Here is an 18,229-nt window from a genome sequence, read left to right as displayed (position 1 = left end):
ACTTACTGACTCTCAGGATACATTTAATGCTGTATCCCAAGCTAGCATTGTGCATGGCACACAGGATGTATGGAATGAATAAAGTGCTTTTAAACTCTTTCTTACCCCTGTACTTTCATCGTGGCAGTTCTCTCATCAAAGCTGCTGGTACCTTCCATCCTACTTCATATCCCAATATTCTCATTTGTGCCCTCATTTGTGCATATTATACAGATATTCAAGATGCTCACAGACCAGGCCAAACTTTGAGCCTTCTGCCAATCATTCCCCAACATAACTCAGCCACCTTGAACATCCTCATTCAAACTGTTCCCCCAAACACACCTTATACTTTCCTGAATCCACATCTTAGCTCACATCATTCTTTCTGTCCTCAAACATCTTCTGACATCCTATTCAATTTATCTCCATCCTTCAAGGACCAGCTGAGTGCCTAATCCCTACAATGCCTTCATGCATTCTGGCTTTTCTCAACTCTTCTATTAGTTTATATTGGTACCACTTGTTAGCCACTTACCTTACACACACACACACACACACACACACACACACACACACACACACACTAATTTAAAATAAGGGCAGTGTGTCTAATCTCTATATTATGAGCTCATTCCTTCATCCCAAAGCTCTCTCTGCTGGACCGCTGGGATACAGAATTCAAATAAGACATGGATTCTCTCCTTAAGGAACTTAGTCTGATGTTCAAAAAAAACATGTTTACAGTAATGAAACAACTACAGTACAACGTGAGAAATGAATAAACCCATTAAAAATGCCATTAAAAGCAGCCCAAAGTGTGCTATTACTATTAGATGATGGATAGATGGATAAGTAGATAAACACACTGGTAAGTTCTTTGGAAATAATCTCTGTTAAATAAAAGAGAGAGAGAGGGAGAGGGAGAAAGAATCTGATACACAATACAGTTAAACCAACTGTTGGGAATCAAAGTAGAAAGGATAGCCATGGGGAAGCAAACAAGCCATGACTCTCATCTCCAGCTCTTTCTCTAGTTGAGGTTTCCAGGGATCTACTTTTTTTCTTCCCCTGTATACTTCCCTCTCAGTCTTCTCAAGACAACATTCACCCTGAGATATTAGGTATACAAATACTTCTCTATTCCCTGCTTACATGCCTGCCATCAAATCAGACAGTCATCTACAAGTTTGCCACATTTTCCTCAAAAAACTCTTTTTATATTATAGTGGTCTACTTAAAGCCAAGGTCATCACTGTCAAAAGCTTTCACTGTTACCGTGGCTCTATGTAAAGTCAATTCCAAAAATTCAAGGAAAACAAACTGCATGGAAGGAAGGTCACCAGGAATTTTGCAAAGCTGTGCTTAGATCCCCTGAGGTTGGTCTCAGAAGGAGAATACTCACAAGGGGACGCTGTCCACTGCCATACTCGGGGGGGCTGGAGATGAATTTTTTGAGGGGAGCCAGTGACTATCACAGGCTACAAGATAAGAGATCTTGGGAAAGTCACTTTGAGATAAATAGAGCTCAGTTTCCTCAAACGTAAAATGATGGACGGAACCAGATTAGTGTTCCCAACACAATGCTGAGAAGAGTAAAAAGGGGCAAGTGAAACTGAGGCTCACCGTGCTCATCTGAGGACCGGGGATTGAAGAGGGTGCATACGAGGGGCTAAAAACCAGCGTCTCCAGCAAAGGTCTATCTACTGTCACAGGAAGCTCTTTTATCCACTAAATCTTTGTCAAATTAGGCCCACACAAAAGCAAAATGTTGATTAAGAGAAGACTGTCCCCTGCCTTCTCCTATTTTCCTATTACTCTTCTTTAGCATTGCTATGGTCTGAATGTTTGTGTTCCCCCTTAAGTGTCTCCTATTGTCCAAAGTGATGGTATTAGTAGGGGGTGCCTTTGGGAGGTACTTAAGTCATGAGGGAAAAATCCTCATGAATGAGATTGTGCCTTATAAAAGAAGCTCCAGAAAGATGCCTAACCCCCTCCACCACCATGTGAGGACAGTGAAAAGGAGCCGGCTAGGAACTGGAAAGTAGCCCTTCACAAGAACATAAGGAGGCTGGTGTCTTGATCTTGGACTTCAAGGCTCCAGAACTGTGAGAAATAAAATTCTCTTATTAATAAGCCACCCAGTCTGGGTGGAATAAGAATGGAATAAGACAAGCACCTCATGGTTAGAATTAGTAGATTCTAAATAAATCCTAAGCCTCTATCTCCACCACTATGGAGCTGTCCCAGTGTTCATGACATTATTACGTATGATGCAGGGTAACTAGCTAATCTGATATAATTTACAGATTTATTGATGAATGTTGGAAGTAGTTACATTAACCTTTGATCTTGCCAAGGAACATATTAGCATTTTTACTAGGACTCTCAAGAGACAATGCTTTATGCCACAATTTCTCAAACTTGAATAAATAATACAAAAATACTTTTGAAAGCACAGGAGAAAGGGAGTACCATCCCAAGCGACGGAAGGCCACGGTGTGGGACAGGCTACCTGGCAGTGGCAGCAGAGAGGCATGGTCCACAGGCACACAGAGAAAAGCACTGTATGCAGAACTGCAGCAGGATGACCCACCCCTCATGGGACATGAGTGACTCCAGGTCCTGAAACTTCTGTCTAGCACCCACTACCTTCTCAGATCTGAAGACATAAAGGGTGACAGTGAGAGGAGCAATAGTTGGGGAAGGCTGCATCACTAATATCATTAGCATCAGAGATGAGGAATTTGCCCCCTGGGACAATATCGCTAGAGCTAAGCATGCCTGGTGCTTACATGACAGTCCACAATTATCCTTCCTTCTGCACCATGAGCTGTGTGAGTACAGAGAGTTCTAGAGAGGAACTTTCCACAAAAGGAAAGGAGCTGAGACTCCAGTCCTCTTTCCTCAATATTTCCAGAAATGCTGGCAGCCAGGTTCTTACGTTCCCTGGATCAAAATAAAGATGCGGGAAGCTCCAGAGTCTCAGACCTGGGAGGCAGGAGTGTAGGTAGCTCAGCTGTCATGTCCACTACTGACTTGCCAGGTATCTAGAGGTGAACAGAAGGCATCCCGAGAGCCAAAGCGTCCAAATCCTACTGAAAGTGGGAAAGAGAGGCATTATGCTGCTTTTCAGAGACCCAGATGTAATTATGGGATGGACGAAAGGCACTAGTCATTCTTGATGTCTCTGTTGATTATGTTGCTCAAGGCCCATGATTATCATCCCGGAATGTTCGATGACCTATTTAGGTGACCAGTGCTCCAGATAACAGATTCTTGGCTTGAATCCCATTAAAAGAAAACTGTCCAGAAGAAAAGTTGGAAGTCCTGGCACAGACAAACCGAATAACAGCAATCTCATCAACTGGGAAGTACGAAGCAAAAAGCATCCACAAACTCCAGCCACTTCAAGAGCTAAAAAGGAATGTGCATTATTTATTCACTTTGCAAGATGGAGGGATTACATTATGATTAATATCACTTGTTATTGTTTGGGGATTTCTTTTTAATTTTGCAAATGTGCTATTGCTAGATTAAAAGGGTAACGTCTATATTATCTCTGGGAGTTGTTAAAATTTGGTTGAAAATGAGGAACTGATACCCATATTTTATCCAAAGTCTTTTTTTTTAAATTTTATTTTATTGTGGTAAGAACACGTAACACGAGAGCTACTTTCTTAATAAATGTTTAATTGTATAACACAGTATTATTGGCTATAGGTACAATGTTGTACAGCAGATCTCTAGAACTTATTCATCTTGCTTCACTGAAATTTTATACAAATGTTGCCAAGGATGTAGAGAAATTGGAATCCTTGTGCATTTTTGGTGGGAATGCAAAATGGTGCAGTTACCATAAAAAACAGTATGGAAGTTCCTCAAAAAATTAAAAATAGAACCACAATATGATCCAGATACCCCACTTCCGGGTATTTATCCTTAAAAATTGAAATCAGGATCTCAAAGAGATATTAGCAGTCCCATGTTCACTGCAGTGCTAGTCACAATAGCTAAGATGTGGAAAACAATCTAAATATTCATTGCCAGATGAATGGATAGAGAAAATGTGGTAGATACATGCAATGGCATATTATTCAACCAAAGGCTTTCATACACCTAAACAACAAATATTAGATAGCAATTTGGGACATGGTGACAGTGGAAAAAGCAAAAGTAGTTGCATGATAATATTCTTGAGGGAGAATATAACACTAGTCATCACAAGAAAAAACATAACTCCAAATATGTTTTAAAATATTAGTGGTACCATTAGAAGACTAAAATTTATCTAAATAATTACTTATTTTTAAAGGGAATACAATATGAAATTAAAAATTGTTGAAAAAACTGGTAAAATTCTTAGAGCGTGACCAAGTAGCTTTTAGGGAAATATATACACTTAAAGCATTATATAACAAGAAATTTTTCAAATAAATTAAACTCCTAAGCCAAAAGGCTGCAAAACTTACAGTAAAATAAGCATCTTAAAAGTAGAAAGAATAAATTTATTAAGATAAAATAGAAATTAATAATCTAGAACAAATAACTAGCAGACTTTTTAAAAATGGTGCTATGAAAACAATATAATGAAAGAATCTTTACTAAGTCTGATTAACAAAAAAACAGAGAGAAGGTACAAATAAACAATACTAAAAGCCAACAAATGGTCTTAATTACAGGTACAGAGGATATTTCATAAATTAAAAGGGAATACCATGAAGAAATTTATACCAATGTAATGTAAATATTGATGGATGACTTTCTTCTAGGAAAAATATAATTTGCCCACATACATGTAAAAAAGAGTAGAAAATCCAAATAAAGCAAAAAATGAAAATAAATTTAAAGTAGAGGGAAGGATTCACTTTGAAAGACATAATAATAATCTAGGAAATAAAATAAAATGACAATATAATTTCACCTAATATTTTCTAACTGCTGCTGTTCGGCATTGGTGAGTGTACGGATAAAATGTTCTTTCTCATGGACTATTCAAAGAAGCAGTAGAAAGGAGGATGCTTTTTCTTTTCTTATTTTATTGGAGTATAGCTGCTTTACAATGTTGTGTTAGTTTCTGCTGTACAGCAAAGTGAATCAGCCATGCGTATAGACATATCCACTCTTTTTTAGATTTCCTTCCCATTTAGGTCACCACAGAGCACCCAATAGTAGGTTCTCATTAGTTACCTATTTTATACATAGTGGTATATATATGTCAATCCCAATCTTCCAGTTCACCCCACCCTCCCCTTCTCCCCTTGGTAACCCTTAGTTTGTTCTCTACATCTGTGACTCTGTTTCTGCTTTGCAAATGAGTTCATCTGTACCACTTTTCTAGATTCCACATATAAGTGATATTATACGTTATTTGTTTTTCTCTTTCTGACTTACCTCACTCTGTATTATAATCTCTAAGTCCATCCATGTCTCTGCAAATGGCACTATTTCATTAAAGGAGGATGCTTTTCAACCTCTATAAAATTTTGTATGCTTACTCTTTGGCCCAGACACTTTACTTTGAGGAAACTAGTCCACAGAAAGTCTTACACGTGCCGCAAAAGACAGTTACAATGATGTAGAATATTTTGTAATGTTGAAAGTATTGGCGCAAGCTAAATGCCCCCCATTAGGGAGTTGGCTATATATTTTGCACATTAATTCTATAAAACGGTTTTAAAATAATGTCTACCTGTGTATGCTTAACTGAAAGTGTCTACAAAGTATTTTTACAGGAAACAGAATAAATTATGGAGCAATGTGTGCAAGGTAATTCCATTTAAATTTTAAAACAATGAGAACATTGCATCTAGCAAAATATGCACCAAACTGTTACGAATAATCCCATCAGGAGGTCAAGGTGTGTGGAAACTGTAAAAAAGGGACAAAGGTGAGAAACAAAATAGGACTTTTAATTTTTATTTTCTGATCTTGCATACTGCAAATTTTCACAATATGAAAATGACTACTTTATATAAAGTAACTTAACATTTTAAAAAGAATTGTTAAAACTTGCTGTGACTCGAGAGGTACTTGCTTTAGGCGGGTGTCTCAACTTGTATTTTTTTATTTCCATTTTCTAGTAACATACAGGAGAAAGAAGAAGGAGGAGGTTGGGGAGGGGGAGGGGGAGGAAGAGGAAGAAATCCAATAGACAATTCTCTAGCCAGAATGATGCAGAACAAAAGAGAAAACACATAAGTAAACAATAACAGCAGTGAGAGAGGTGACATCATTACAGATTCCACAGATATTAAAAGGAATAGGGAACATTGTGGACTTTATATTAATAAGTTAGGCAATGTAGATGAAAGGGATAAATTCCTCAGAAGACACAAACAATCAGTGATTGCCTGAGGACTGGTCAAGGAGGAAGGGGTATGATAGGCAGAAAGGGGAGGAAATGATTACAAAGGGTCATAAGGAAACTCTTGTTACTATGGATATGTTCTTTATCCTGATTGTGGTCACCATTTCATGGTACACTTTTAGAAATGTAAATGTAATATATGTCCACTATACCTCAATAAATATATATAGAATTTTTTAAATTCCAAAGTACAATTCTCAGCCCTTTCTTACGTTAATATACTGGACATTGTTGGTTGCCCAGCCTACATCCATTCTCTTCCCCATCATTCCCAAAAGAACTCCAGATTTGTGCCACAAGAGGAAATAACTCCAGCCTTATTTCCTGGGATTGGCCTTATTGGTCTGTTTATGTCTCCCCCCCACCCCACCCCAAAGCAGTAATAGTTTCAGGAATCACATTTAACTCGTTCAATGCAAGGTATTTTTCCGGTCAGTATTTGGTCCAGGAATAAGCATGTGACTAAGTACAGTTCAATAATAAGCCAGAATAGTGTGCCAAGGGTTTTTATAAAATAAATTTTCTCACTTTCAGTGGTGAGCAAGTTGGAATAGACAAACTCTCACTTCTGGACACCAGGAAGTATTGATATGAAGCCAGAAGCAACTATAATTAATAGTAACAATAATCATCATCATCTAAAGATAAAACCAACCCAATCCAGAGTAATGAAGGCAGAGCCATTAGAGTAAGGTGAACCTGAAGACTTTTATTGTATATTTCTTTTTGTTTGTTTGTTTGTTTGTTTTTAAATAAATTTATTTATTCATTTATTTATTTTTGGCTGTGTTGGGTCTTTGTTTCTGTGCGAGGGCTTTCTCTAGTTGTGGCAAGCAGGGGCTACTCTTCATCGCGGTGCGCGGGCCTCTCACTGTCGCGGCCTCTCTTGCTGCGGAGCACAGGCTCCAGACGCACAGAGCTCAGTATTATTGTATATTTCTTAAATTCCAGTTAGAAGAGTTGATACATATCCTGGTTGTTTAAATTTAAGCAAGTTTGAATCAGATTCTCTGTTGTTTGCAGCTAAAGATATCCTACCTTATACCCTTCATCCCTCAACAACATCTAACAGTTAACAACTTCCTTCTTCATGAAACATTCTCTTCCCTTGCTTCTGATAATTGCACCCTCTTATCTTTCTGGACTCTCCTTTTAAATCTCCTCTGTAACCTCCTCTTCATCTACCCAACCATTTAATGTGTGATTTCCAGAAACCTCTTTCTTTGGGGGTCTTCTCTGATTCTAACCCAACACTTTCTCCTAAATGATCTCAACCACTTCCAGGGTTTCTAAACCCTGACAACCACCAAATGTATAACTACAGCTCAGATTCCCCTCCTGACTCCCAGATCTATATATCCAGCCCCCTCTCAAAATCTCCCTTTAGACAACTTAGCATCTTAATTCAGTCCAAAACTGAGGTCATGATTTTGCATTCACACACAAAAATCTCTCCCACTAGTGTCTTATATGTTAGTAAATGTCACCCCATCCATCCAGTTCAAGACAGAAACTCAGAAATTATCTCTGAATCTACCATCTCTCTCGCCTTACTATATTATACCCCACCCCAAAATATCAATCACCTGATCCCACGGATCCAATATCCTAAATGTCCCTTGGATCCATACGTTCTTCTCTAATCCCACTATCACTGTGGTCCAAACATCACTCATCTCCTATTAGTGTGCCTACCCTACCTTAGTTCTCAACCAATCCCTCCTTCACACTGTAGTATGAAATACACATTTTTAAATACCAATCTTACCAACTACACTTGCTTGCTTAAACCTCTTTACGGGTCTCTCGTTCCCCTGTAGGAAAGAGTTGAGAAATCTTAACATGGACTACAAAATCATGCTTGATCTAGCTAGAGTCAACCACTTTGGTCTCACCTAATATCACTCTTCCTCTCCCTAAGTTTCACCTACTGTACAACTTTCAGTTCCTCAGGCCCACCATACTGCATCTCAGGATGGCCACACATGCTGTTCCTTCCCACTAGACACCTCTCCCCCTCTTCCATCGCACATATTTCCGCATCAGGGTTAAATAACTAGAGGTTATCATATACCTAGACTAAGAGGGCTATGACTGGTGATCCCTAGAGTTGTGCAACCCAACCGCCCTACCCTCACTATTGCCAAACTACATCATGGTTATTGTTGAGATTTCAGCTTAAACACCTCTTCTAGGAAACCTTCTTTGACCACGCGGTCTGATTATTGTCTTGAATTTTTGAGTTGTAACACTCAGCACATTGATGACTCTTTGCTTGCGCTAGCCTGTAACTGCCACTTAGTCAAACTACTGATATTAATAGAGGAGTGAACATAATGGTATACATAAGAATGTGGTTGGACTTTGCCCCTCATAACATGTCAAGCACCTAAGTAATATTTAACAACACATTTTTTCTCCCTATCCCCACGGATGTTCTTGGCTTAGAAATAGGTGAAAGAAAAAAAAATAACATGGATAATCCTTTCCATTTCCATAGTTTGGCTTTTCCCTGTGTCATTTCATTTAGTTATGCAGGGACTTCCCTGGTGGTCCAGTGGTTAAGACTCCGTGTTTCCACTGCAGGGGGCACAGTTTCAATCCCTGCTCGGGAAACTAAGATCCAGGAAGCCTCACTGCATGGCCAAAAAATCAAATAAAAATAAAAAGCTTCATATGATTGTGAAGCCTGGAGAATATATATATACAAATTTCTGTCCCTCACTCCCCCAATAAGAGACATAGGAAGGCTATTACTATACATACCTTTATAGACAGACAAAAGACCTCACATGGAGAATCAACTATTGGGATGGCACATAGATGTCTTCCCATGAAAGAGGTGCTTTAAAAAATTATATGTATAGTCTTTACCAGGTATACATCGCTTCTACTACATACAAATGGGGAAAGGCATAGGTTTAGAATTTCCCCAGCAGTTTTGAGGAGTGATGACTCAGGACCCCTCAAAGGAGCAGCAGTAATAGTTGTGACTCTAAAAGTCTTTTCTTTAAGTAGAGAGAAAGCCAACACACCACTGAGCTCTGTCAGATTCATCAAAGCCACCACTGTGCTCCCCCTCCCGTTTTCTCCAGACGAGAAAATTACCCTGAGTCAGAGATTGAGCCATTCCCCAGCAAGAGGCAAGAGCAATGGTGGTAGAGCAACGAAGAAAGTACAGACAAGGGCAACCCAGATGATTTTGTTTTGCTGCAGTATTTTGGGTAGCCGGTAGCGAACTCAGCAGAAGAAGTAGTGTGGGGAGACAGCCAATGAGGAGCTGAACCCAGCAGGTAAATTCCAAAGGAAGCAGCCCTCCTAAACTTCTGGGTGCAGCCTGGCCTGAAAACCCTGAATCACTGGTAGCAGCAGAGAGGATTTTCTAAGCTGGAGGCGAAACACCATTCAGGAGTGCCTGTGCTCCTTCCCTCTCTGCTCTGCTCCAACAGGCAGTTTGGGAGAGTCCTGTTCAGTTGAAGGTAGAGTTTTCAGAAATCTACAGAGAAACACACTCTTTCTATTGTCTTCCTAAATATACTTACATCTGAATTAAGTGCTTCCGTTTTCTTTTATGGAATCATTGGTTAGAATCATGTGCTCTAGTGTCAGCCCCAATGTTGAATCAAGGTACTACTTCTTAATGACTATGCTTCTTTGAACCTCACTCTCTTTGTAAGTACAATATTCGTAATAATACCTGTGTTGCACTGTTGTTGTGAAGATTAAATGAGATGTGTCGAGCACCTAAAGCTCTGTAGACACTCAAGTAAAGGTAGGTCTAATTAGAACTATGGTTGTAAAGAAGGGAGCTTGAGGATGCAAGGACGAAAGCTGGTCCAGGGCAAGGCCAAGGTAAACTCAGAGGAGGTGACCAGGAGCTGATCAGCTTAAAACTAGCATTCCCCAAAGTTAGTTCCAAGGAACGCTAGTCCTGCAGGATATTGATAAGTATTACTTATTTTTAAATCTTTCTAAATAATACATTTGGGAAACATTGGATTAAACAATTTAATAGTTTTCTTATTGCAAGGTTCCTGGGTGACTTTGATATGCTAGATACTCACCACAAACCACCCACTTCCAATGGATTTGAGCATGGGGTCCTGTTTTCACGGTGCATGGGACTATTACCTCTTAGAACACAATCTAGGAAATGTTGGTTTAAGTGAATGGGCCTCTGGGTTGTCTGATAACTCCTTAAGTCTAAAGCTCAGAACCAACTTGTACCTTAGGCATTATAGTATGGTACCCAGCGTCAATGAGTTCTTCAAGGGCTTAAAGATGATGAAGAACTGGGGAAAAATTGTGCTGGTTCCAAAGGGAAAAAAATACAATAAGAAAACTGCAAAAATTTGAAACAGATATTTAAGTAAATGTCTACAAAATGTACCATCATGCTATTATGTCAACTGCTGTTCAACACATCATATAGAATTACGTAAAAATGTACTTTTCCTGGAATATAGGTGCATCATAACACATTTACTATTCAGGAGCTCCATTAGAATGAGAGCCTAGAGTTTAGAAAGACCATTGGTTACCTTGATAAGGGCCATACCTTTAAATCACGTAATGTACAAGAATGCAGGTGCATAAGTGCATGTGCATGCGTGTGCGCGCGCGTGCACACGCACGCGCACGCACGCACACACACACACACACACACACACACACACACAACCAGGAGCTGGAGAAGTTCCAACCAATTAGGAACCAAAATTATAAACCAAGCCCCTGGCATGAGAGCAGCAGTCAGATTCAATCACTTAATAGTGAGGTCGGTTGGGGGGTCCCCTCTCCCCACCTTCCACAAGCAGTCCTCAAGGACTCAGTAAGGTTTGGATTCTCAACCACGTAGCAAATCCTTTTTGGCAATACCCGCAGAGGCTGCAGCGAGGCAAAGCTTTCTCCCCCTCTCTATGCAAAGCCATTCAGGGCACATATTTTACAGCTGATGGCTTTGCATTCACTGCTTCTGAAAGCAGCCCTGGGCTTTCAGGGGTTCTTTCCGATTCATGGCAAAAGGCAACATTTTAAGGAGGGAGTCGGGGAAAGGTTTTGAGAGGGGCCGAAAGAAAATCTCACTGCTTCAAAGGTCTTCTTAAAATTTATCACTTTTTGGAAAAGAGACACACAAGGAAAGGTATAGATTCTCAGAGCCTTGTAACTATGGACACAGCCAGCTTCCCTGAGTCCCGCAGAGGGTCAGCCCGGGTTGAGACGAGATGGTTGTATGTGCGGGCCACACCTGAGGTCGTAAGAGACATGACTCCATATCCCTGCACCTTTCTCCATGATCAGAAAGACATCTGGGCTCATGGAATAGGGCAAACTATCAGTCGGTGTCTCTACTTCTTTGGAGAAAAAAGAGAGAGAGAGGGAAGCTATGACTTTAAAAGCTCCAAACATTGACCCATCCTTCAATCTACTTCTCAGGGTCTGTTTAACATCATGTTAGGAAATACTTTTTTCTCACTTCTAATGTTTGATTTTAACAGGGTGGCTCACTTCTAGTTGTTTTCCATATTCTAAAGTCTGCTGTGAGTGATTTAAATGCCAAGTGAAGGGTAAACCACCACGCCCCCCCCATACACACACACACACACACACACACACACACACACACAGGAAACTGCACTTCCTTTGTTAACTTAACAAGAAGAACAGTAAAGGCAATCAATCACAACTATGTGAAGAAATTATTATAGACACAAATATGAGGAACACTGAAAATATAATTAAAATTTGCTGTATGAGAAGAATAAAATTCTGCTGCTCCATGCTTTCTCGAGCTAAATTTTCCTGTCTTAGCGCAGTGACTCCCTGATGACATTTTTTGCCCTTAAGGACTTCACCACTTCCTCCAAAGCTGTAACTTTTTTTCTCTCTCTCTCTTCCTCCCCCTTCCTATTATTGTCACTGCAGAGTGCAGAATGATATCCTCGAGAAAATGCTTGCCTTGAGGCCAGAGTGTGTTTCCTTTGCACTAGGATTTTCCATTAATTCCACTAAATTTCCTTACAATTAATTTTTAAAAGAGCTGAGAGAGTCCATTTCTCAAACAGCTGACAAAAACCGTGTTCCATGAAAGCAAACAGAATGGCACTTGGTGACCATTTTCGCTACCATTATAAAATTCTTACAGTATAAATTCTGACTCTGCATTCTATACTTTACTACACTGATATAGTAATCAGAATATGATGAGACTCCCACGACACCCATCCAGAGCCAGGAACCGGTTTATCTTCATTGCACTTTCGCCTAAAGCATATTAAATGCAACTTGATTACAGAATGCACTTGAATTGCCATAATCAATTTCTTGGCAAGCTTTCCAAACATCAAGTAGAGAAATCTCTAGTCTCTTAGTCTGGTCCCCTTGCTCACTTGCAAGGTAACTTTGTATAGAGGCTGCTCCCTCTGCACTTCCCCCTGTTTCTCAGCCAATAAATTCAGAATAATAGATTTGTCTAGCACTCAAGAATGGCTGCAAGACACTTCTTTATACTTGGACAGCATTTTGCAAATGACAAGCTGGCTTTAGGCTGCATATGTCAGAATGATGCTTCAGCACGGGTTGCTGGAGCGGATTTTTTAAAATTTCTATTTCACAAACTCATTGGCATCACTCATCAGTCTCACTCGTTAGAGCTCACAGTTGGGTCCTGTGGATTTGCTGCCTTGGATTCAGGTCCACCCCTCTATGTCTCACCCCGCACTGCACTGTCTGTATTTTCACAGTGCTAGCACCATCCCAGGCACAGAGAGGTTAAGGAATACACACTGATGGATGGATCTGTCAACAAGTGATAAGCCTTGGTCTCTAACTGGAGAGGTCTGCATTAAGTGCTGGGTGGAAGGCTTTCTCAGAAGTGTGCAGTGTGACAGGTCAGTCCGATCCCTCAGCTATTCCTGCATCTAACGGAGTACAAATGTCCTCTTCACAAAGGCGTTGAGGGCAGGACCGAGAAGCAGGAGAAAACACTCATGCACAGATTTGCCTCCACGTCGACCTCCCAACACTCCCCAGGAAGATTTCCAAGCCGTAGGATAGATGCAAAAAAGTGTCAGAAATTGAGTGGAAAGTTAGTCAGCCTTGACCTCTGTCTGCAGACCCCTGGAAGAAAGAACGCTAAGTAGAAAAATGGGTCAAAGAAGTTTTGTTTTCTTCACTAACAAAGTGAAACGTTCACTGCCACCTTAAAGTAGAATCCCTTTTTTAAACCAAAGAGCTCAGATAATACACGTGTTATCTGACGTATCCCCTCATCTGCCCTGAACAGTTAGGTACGGACGTGATCCTCCCCTTAGCGCTGGGGTAGAATAGTTAACAAACTTGCCTACAACCTATCTCTCTACTAGGTAATAATAGGATGGTAAACAGAATGGTTATATCACAAAATTTCTAAATATGTAGAACCATGCTAGTCATCTGCAAGCTCACTGGCTAAGTCACAGGTGTGTTACCTAAACCATGGGTCCCCAACCCCGGGGTTAGGAACCCACAGGTGGGCGAGAGAGAGAGAAGCTCCATCTGTATTTACAGCCGCTCCCCATCACTCGCATTACCGCCTGAGCTCCACCTCTGGTCATATCAGCAGCGGCATTAGATTCTCATAGGAGCACGAAACCTACTGTGAACGGCACGTGCGAGGGATCTAGGCTGCGTGCTCCTCATGAGGATCTAATGCCTGATGATCTGAGGTGGAGCTGAGGCGGTGATGCTAGAGCTGGGGAGCGGCTGCAAATACAGATTATCATTAGCAGAGAGGTCTGACTGCACAGAGACCATAATAAATCAGTTTCTTGCAGACTCATCTCAAAGCCCTATCAGTGAGTGGCAAGTGAAAAGCAGCTCAGGGCTCCCACTGGTTCTGCATTATGGTGAGTTGTAATTATTTCGTTGTATATTACAATGTAATAATAATAGAAATAAAGTGCACAATAAATGTAATGTGTTTGAATCATCCTGAAATCATCCCCCCACCCCCAGTCCGTGGAGAAATTGTCTTCCGCGAAACTGGTTTCTGGTGACAAAAAGGTTGGGGACCGCTGACCTAAACCACAAACATAAGTCATGTCCCTAAAAAAGCATACTGATGGCCTGAAACAATCAATGGTCAATCTAACTTAGCCAGCATTCACACTTTCTTTTTAACGTAGAAGAAACATCTCCTTGCTGGTTGGTTCGGGCGCCCTCGTGTGCCTCAATAGAGTAATGTCCCTTCAAGTCTCCAAAGGGCCATTGGTACTGACAGATTCAATGACACACGTATCCTCTTTGTACTTGTTTCAGGAGCCTCGTATGAAGCGGAAGATTGACAGGGACTATGAACTTGTCCTCCCTGATATAAAGTGACATTGTAACTTACACCTGAAAGGATGGTATGCCAGTGTTCACAGGCGTAGAGGCTAAGGTCAACTTGCCTGTTCTGGTTTAAACATGTTAGGTCATCCTGTGTATTTCTTTTCCCTCCCCCGCCCCACCCCAAGGGGCAGGGCACTAACTTCTCCTGCACTGCGGGGGTCACACAACTGAAGAACCCAGAGCACCTTCTAGAATAAGAAATCTCAGGTAACCTAGCTCCACCATCCACCCTATGACCATGCATAAACCATTTTCTCTCTGGTCCCATATTCTTCCTGTGGGAGGAGAGGAGACCAGGGTTTTTTCTCACAGATATGAAGCACCGGCAGCAATGCCTGGCATAGAGCAGATAGGCACCCAGTAAATGTTAATTGAATCTAAACCTGTAAACCCTAGTCCAACCCACTTACCGTATTATATTTCCAGAAAACAGATATTCTTCCTCATCAAATACAACATTCGTGCGTTAAGAACTAGTTTGGGAATTCATGGAGCACAGGAAAACATCAAACGTTTCTCTGCATTTCCCACATCACCTGACCTAGTGCCAAGCACTCAGTAACCCTCCCTAAATCAGTGGGGGTGAGGGGAGTTCGCCCTCTTAATATATTTTCTCCCTTTCTTTCTTTGGCAGAGTTTAAAGCAATCAAAGACAACTTAGAGAGGTAAAGAATTTAAGACTCAAGAATTTGAGACTGTCCACACAGAAAACCTGGTATCTTTACAGAAGGATGAAAATCATTTTTCCCCCTCATCTTTCTCCTCTTCCTCTCCTCCTTTTTCTTGAAGTTAGGAAGGCATGACTCAATAGTCCAACCGTGCAGTCAGGCCTAAAATTCCCATAAAAGAATGATGATGACACTCCAACCTTGGTCACCATGTCACACCAACCTTGATGAGCCTTGCACTCTGTTAACAACAAAAGAAACGTTTACCAAGAAACCATGCTCCTGGCTGCTCTCACCAAAAGGCGAAGAGGCATTCACTGCTCAGCTTTAAGCTAGCCAAATCCAACAAAGCCCCAGAGATCTTTGGCTTCATCTTCTCACTGAACTCATGCCAGCCTTGCATGGGCACAGCCAGGGCACCATCACCCAGCCTTAGGTGTTGGCAGCTTCTGCCACCCACTCCTTTGCACTTTCCCTGCTTGGGGGTAATGGCAAAGGCTTCCCTCCCCTCCCACCTACTGCACGGTTCCTCACCTACCTTAAGCACGTCAAGTCCTTTTGTTGGGTAAATTACTACCTTAACAGAATCCCAGAAAGTGCCTGCCTAACTGAGATGCTAGATAGTCTTATCCACTAAAAATCATAACCAATAAATGGGGAAGGGAAAACCCTGATGTATATTATCTCCATTATCATTAAACTACGAGAAAGATTTTTTCCAATCAATTTCTTAGGTTAATTGATAATTTCCATTTTACTTAAAATATCTCTCATAATTTTCTCCCTTCCTTTCCTATTACTACTGTGGTTGTCCAGGACCTCATCAAAGCAAACTGATATTACTAACTAGTCTTACAACCGCCATTCTTTTCTTTCTTCAAACCATCTTAAGTACAATCAAAAGACCTTCCCCAGATGCTAATTTCAACACATTTAACAATTCCTACTCAAGAACCCTTGACTCCTTGTTGCTTGCAAGATAGTATTCAAACTCTGAAGTCTGATATTCAAATTCCTTAGAAACTAGACATCACCTCCAGTGTTCCCAAGACTCTTCTATCATTGCTATATCAAAGTCCAAGAGGAGCACAATGATTGTGGACATTTAGAGGTCCTTGAACTCTGGGGAAGAAACTTTATTTCCATTGGGCATTTCTACTTAGGCTTCAGCTTCTGCCTTTGATGTTCTCAAATGCACTGATGCACTAATTAATATGCAAACCAATATAGCTGCCCACTATTGGACTTCTTCAGCTGACAGCTTATCTGTCATTGTGAGACACTTCACACACCCAGCTAGGAACCTCCAGGCACATGATAGTAAGTGAGTGAAATAAGGAGAAACTATAAATCAACATCAGAGAAAACGCAAAACACATCCTGACACTTGTGGCACAATCTGTTCTGGGGAGCACCAGAGCGTAGGGGAAAAATGTGGATGGTGGAAAGTAAGTCATCACCCTACAAAGCCAGTAGGTCAACACAGGGAAAGTCTAACAAGAGAAACAGCACTGCCATTAACAATAAACAATGGTTGGGACTTCCCTGGTGGTGCAGTGGTTAAGAATCCGCCTGCCAATGCAGGGGACACGGGTTCAATACCTTGGTCTGGGAAGTTCCCACATGCCATGGAGCAACTGGGCCCATGCGCCGCAACTACTGAAGCCCGCGCACCTAGAGCCAGTGCTCTGCAACGAGAGAAGCCACCGCAATGAGAAGCCCACACACTGCAACGAAGTGCTCACCAAGTGCTCACCCTGCTCACCACAACTAGAAAAAGCCCACGCGCAGCAACAAAGACCCAACGCAGCCAAAGATAAAAATAAATATATAAATAAATTTATTTTTTAAAAAATAAGAAAAATAAACAATGGCTAAGGAGGCAGAGAATGTTGAGGAACAGAAATCCAAATCCTTGGGAATAATATGCATGCATCTGTCCTCTTTTTCCTTCTAGAAGAAAACACTGAATGACTATGTTGCAGTGCCACAGTGCCATACATCTACCACTCCTGCCTAAAGCAATAAAAACAACCTCTGAGATTTCCGGAACACAAGCGCTTTAAAAAATGAAATATCATGGCTTTTTCCTACATTCGTAAAAGGCACTAACAGCAGCTCACATCTTTCCCGCACTGACCCTTCCGTGAAGCCTTCCCCACATCTCTAGCCAATGTTGACCATGCTCTTCTCTTACCATGCAAGGTCCTGACATCCCGAACCTTTAGGAAATATGACTGGGGTTGACTGTCTTCCCAACTTGATTACAAGCTCCTCGATGATAAGAATCATTACTTTTCTTCCTTCTATCTCTATTCTCCTTTACCTTCCCCCACTCATCCACTAGCTCCCAGCCTAGAAGACACTTGACAAATACTGTCAGTTAATCTAAATTGAAAAACACTATTATTTAATGGAAATTTGAAAATTCCCTTTCTTTTCTTTGGTTATTCCCTCTATCCTTTATTTCCTCTATCTCTTTTTCTAGCAAACTTCATGCTTTCCAAACAACCTTTTTTTTTTTTTTTTGCAAGGGAACCTCTAATCACTCAGCAAGCTCACTCCCCACACACACATAGGGTTGATTCTTGGTTTGTGGTTAATAGGGTTGGCGCTCTTTCTTCAACCTTTGTTTGAAGATTGGAGGATTTACACAGAAGCCACTGGCTCTGTTTCCTTACAAGGTCATCTTGCCCCTCTCTGTATGAATCTCCAATGGCCCTTTCTCATTTACCTCCCCAAAATGTTTATAGGTTGTCTTGCTTAATCCTTTACTTCAACCCAGCCCTTAATGACCACTTTTCTACCCTAAGTCCTCTCTGAGATCATTAGCTTCCTTCAC

The sequence above is a fragment of the Aethalodelphis obliquidens genome, unplaced genomic scaffold, assembly GCF_003676395.1.
Source record: "Aethalodelphis obliquidens isolate GAN/ISIS:26980383/991018 unplaced genomic scaffold, ASM367639v1 scaffold61, whole genome shotgun sequence".
NCBI lineage: Eukaryota > Metazoa > Chordata > Mammalia > Artiodactyla > Delphinidae > Aethalodelphis > Aethalodelphis obliquidens.
This window is presented reverse-complemented; position numbering follows the sequence as displayed.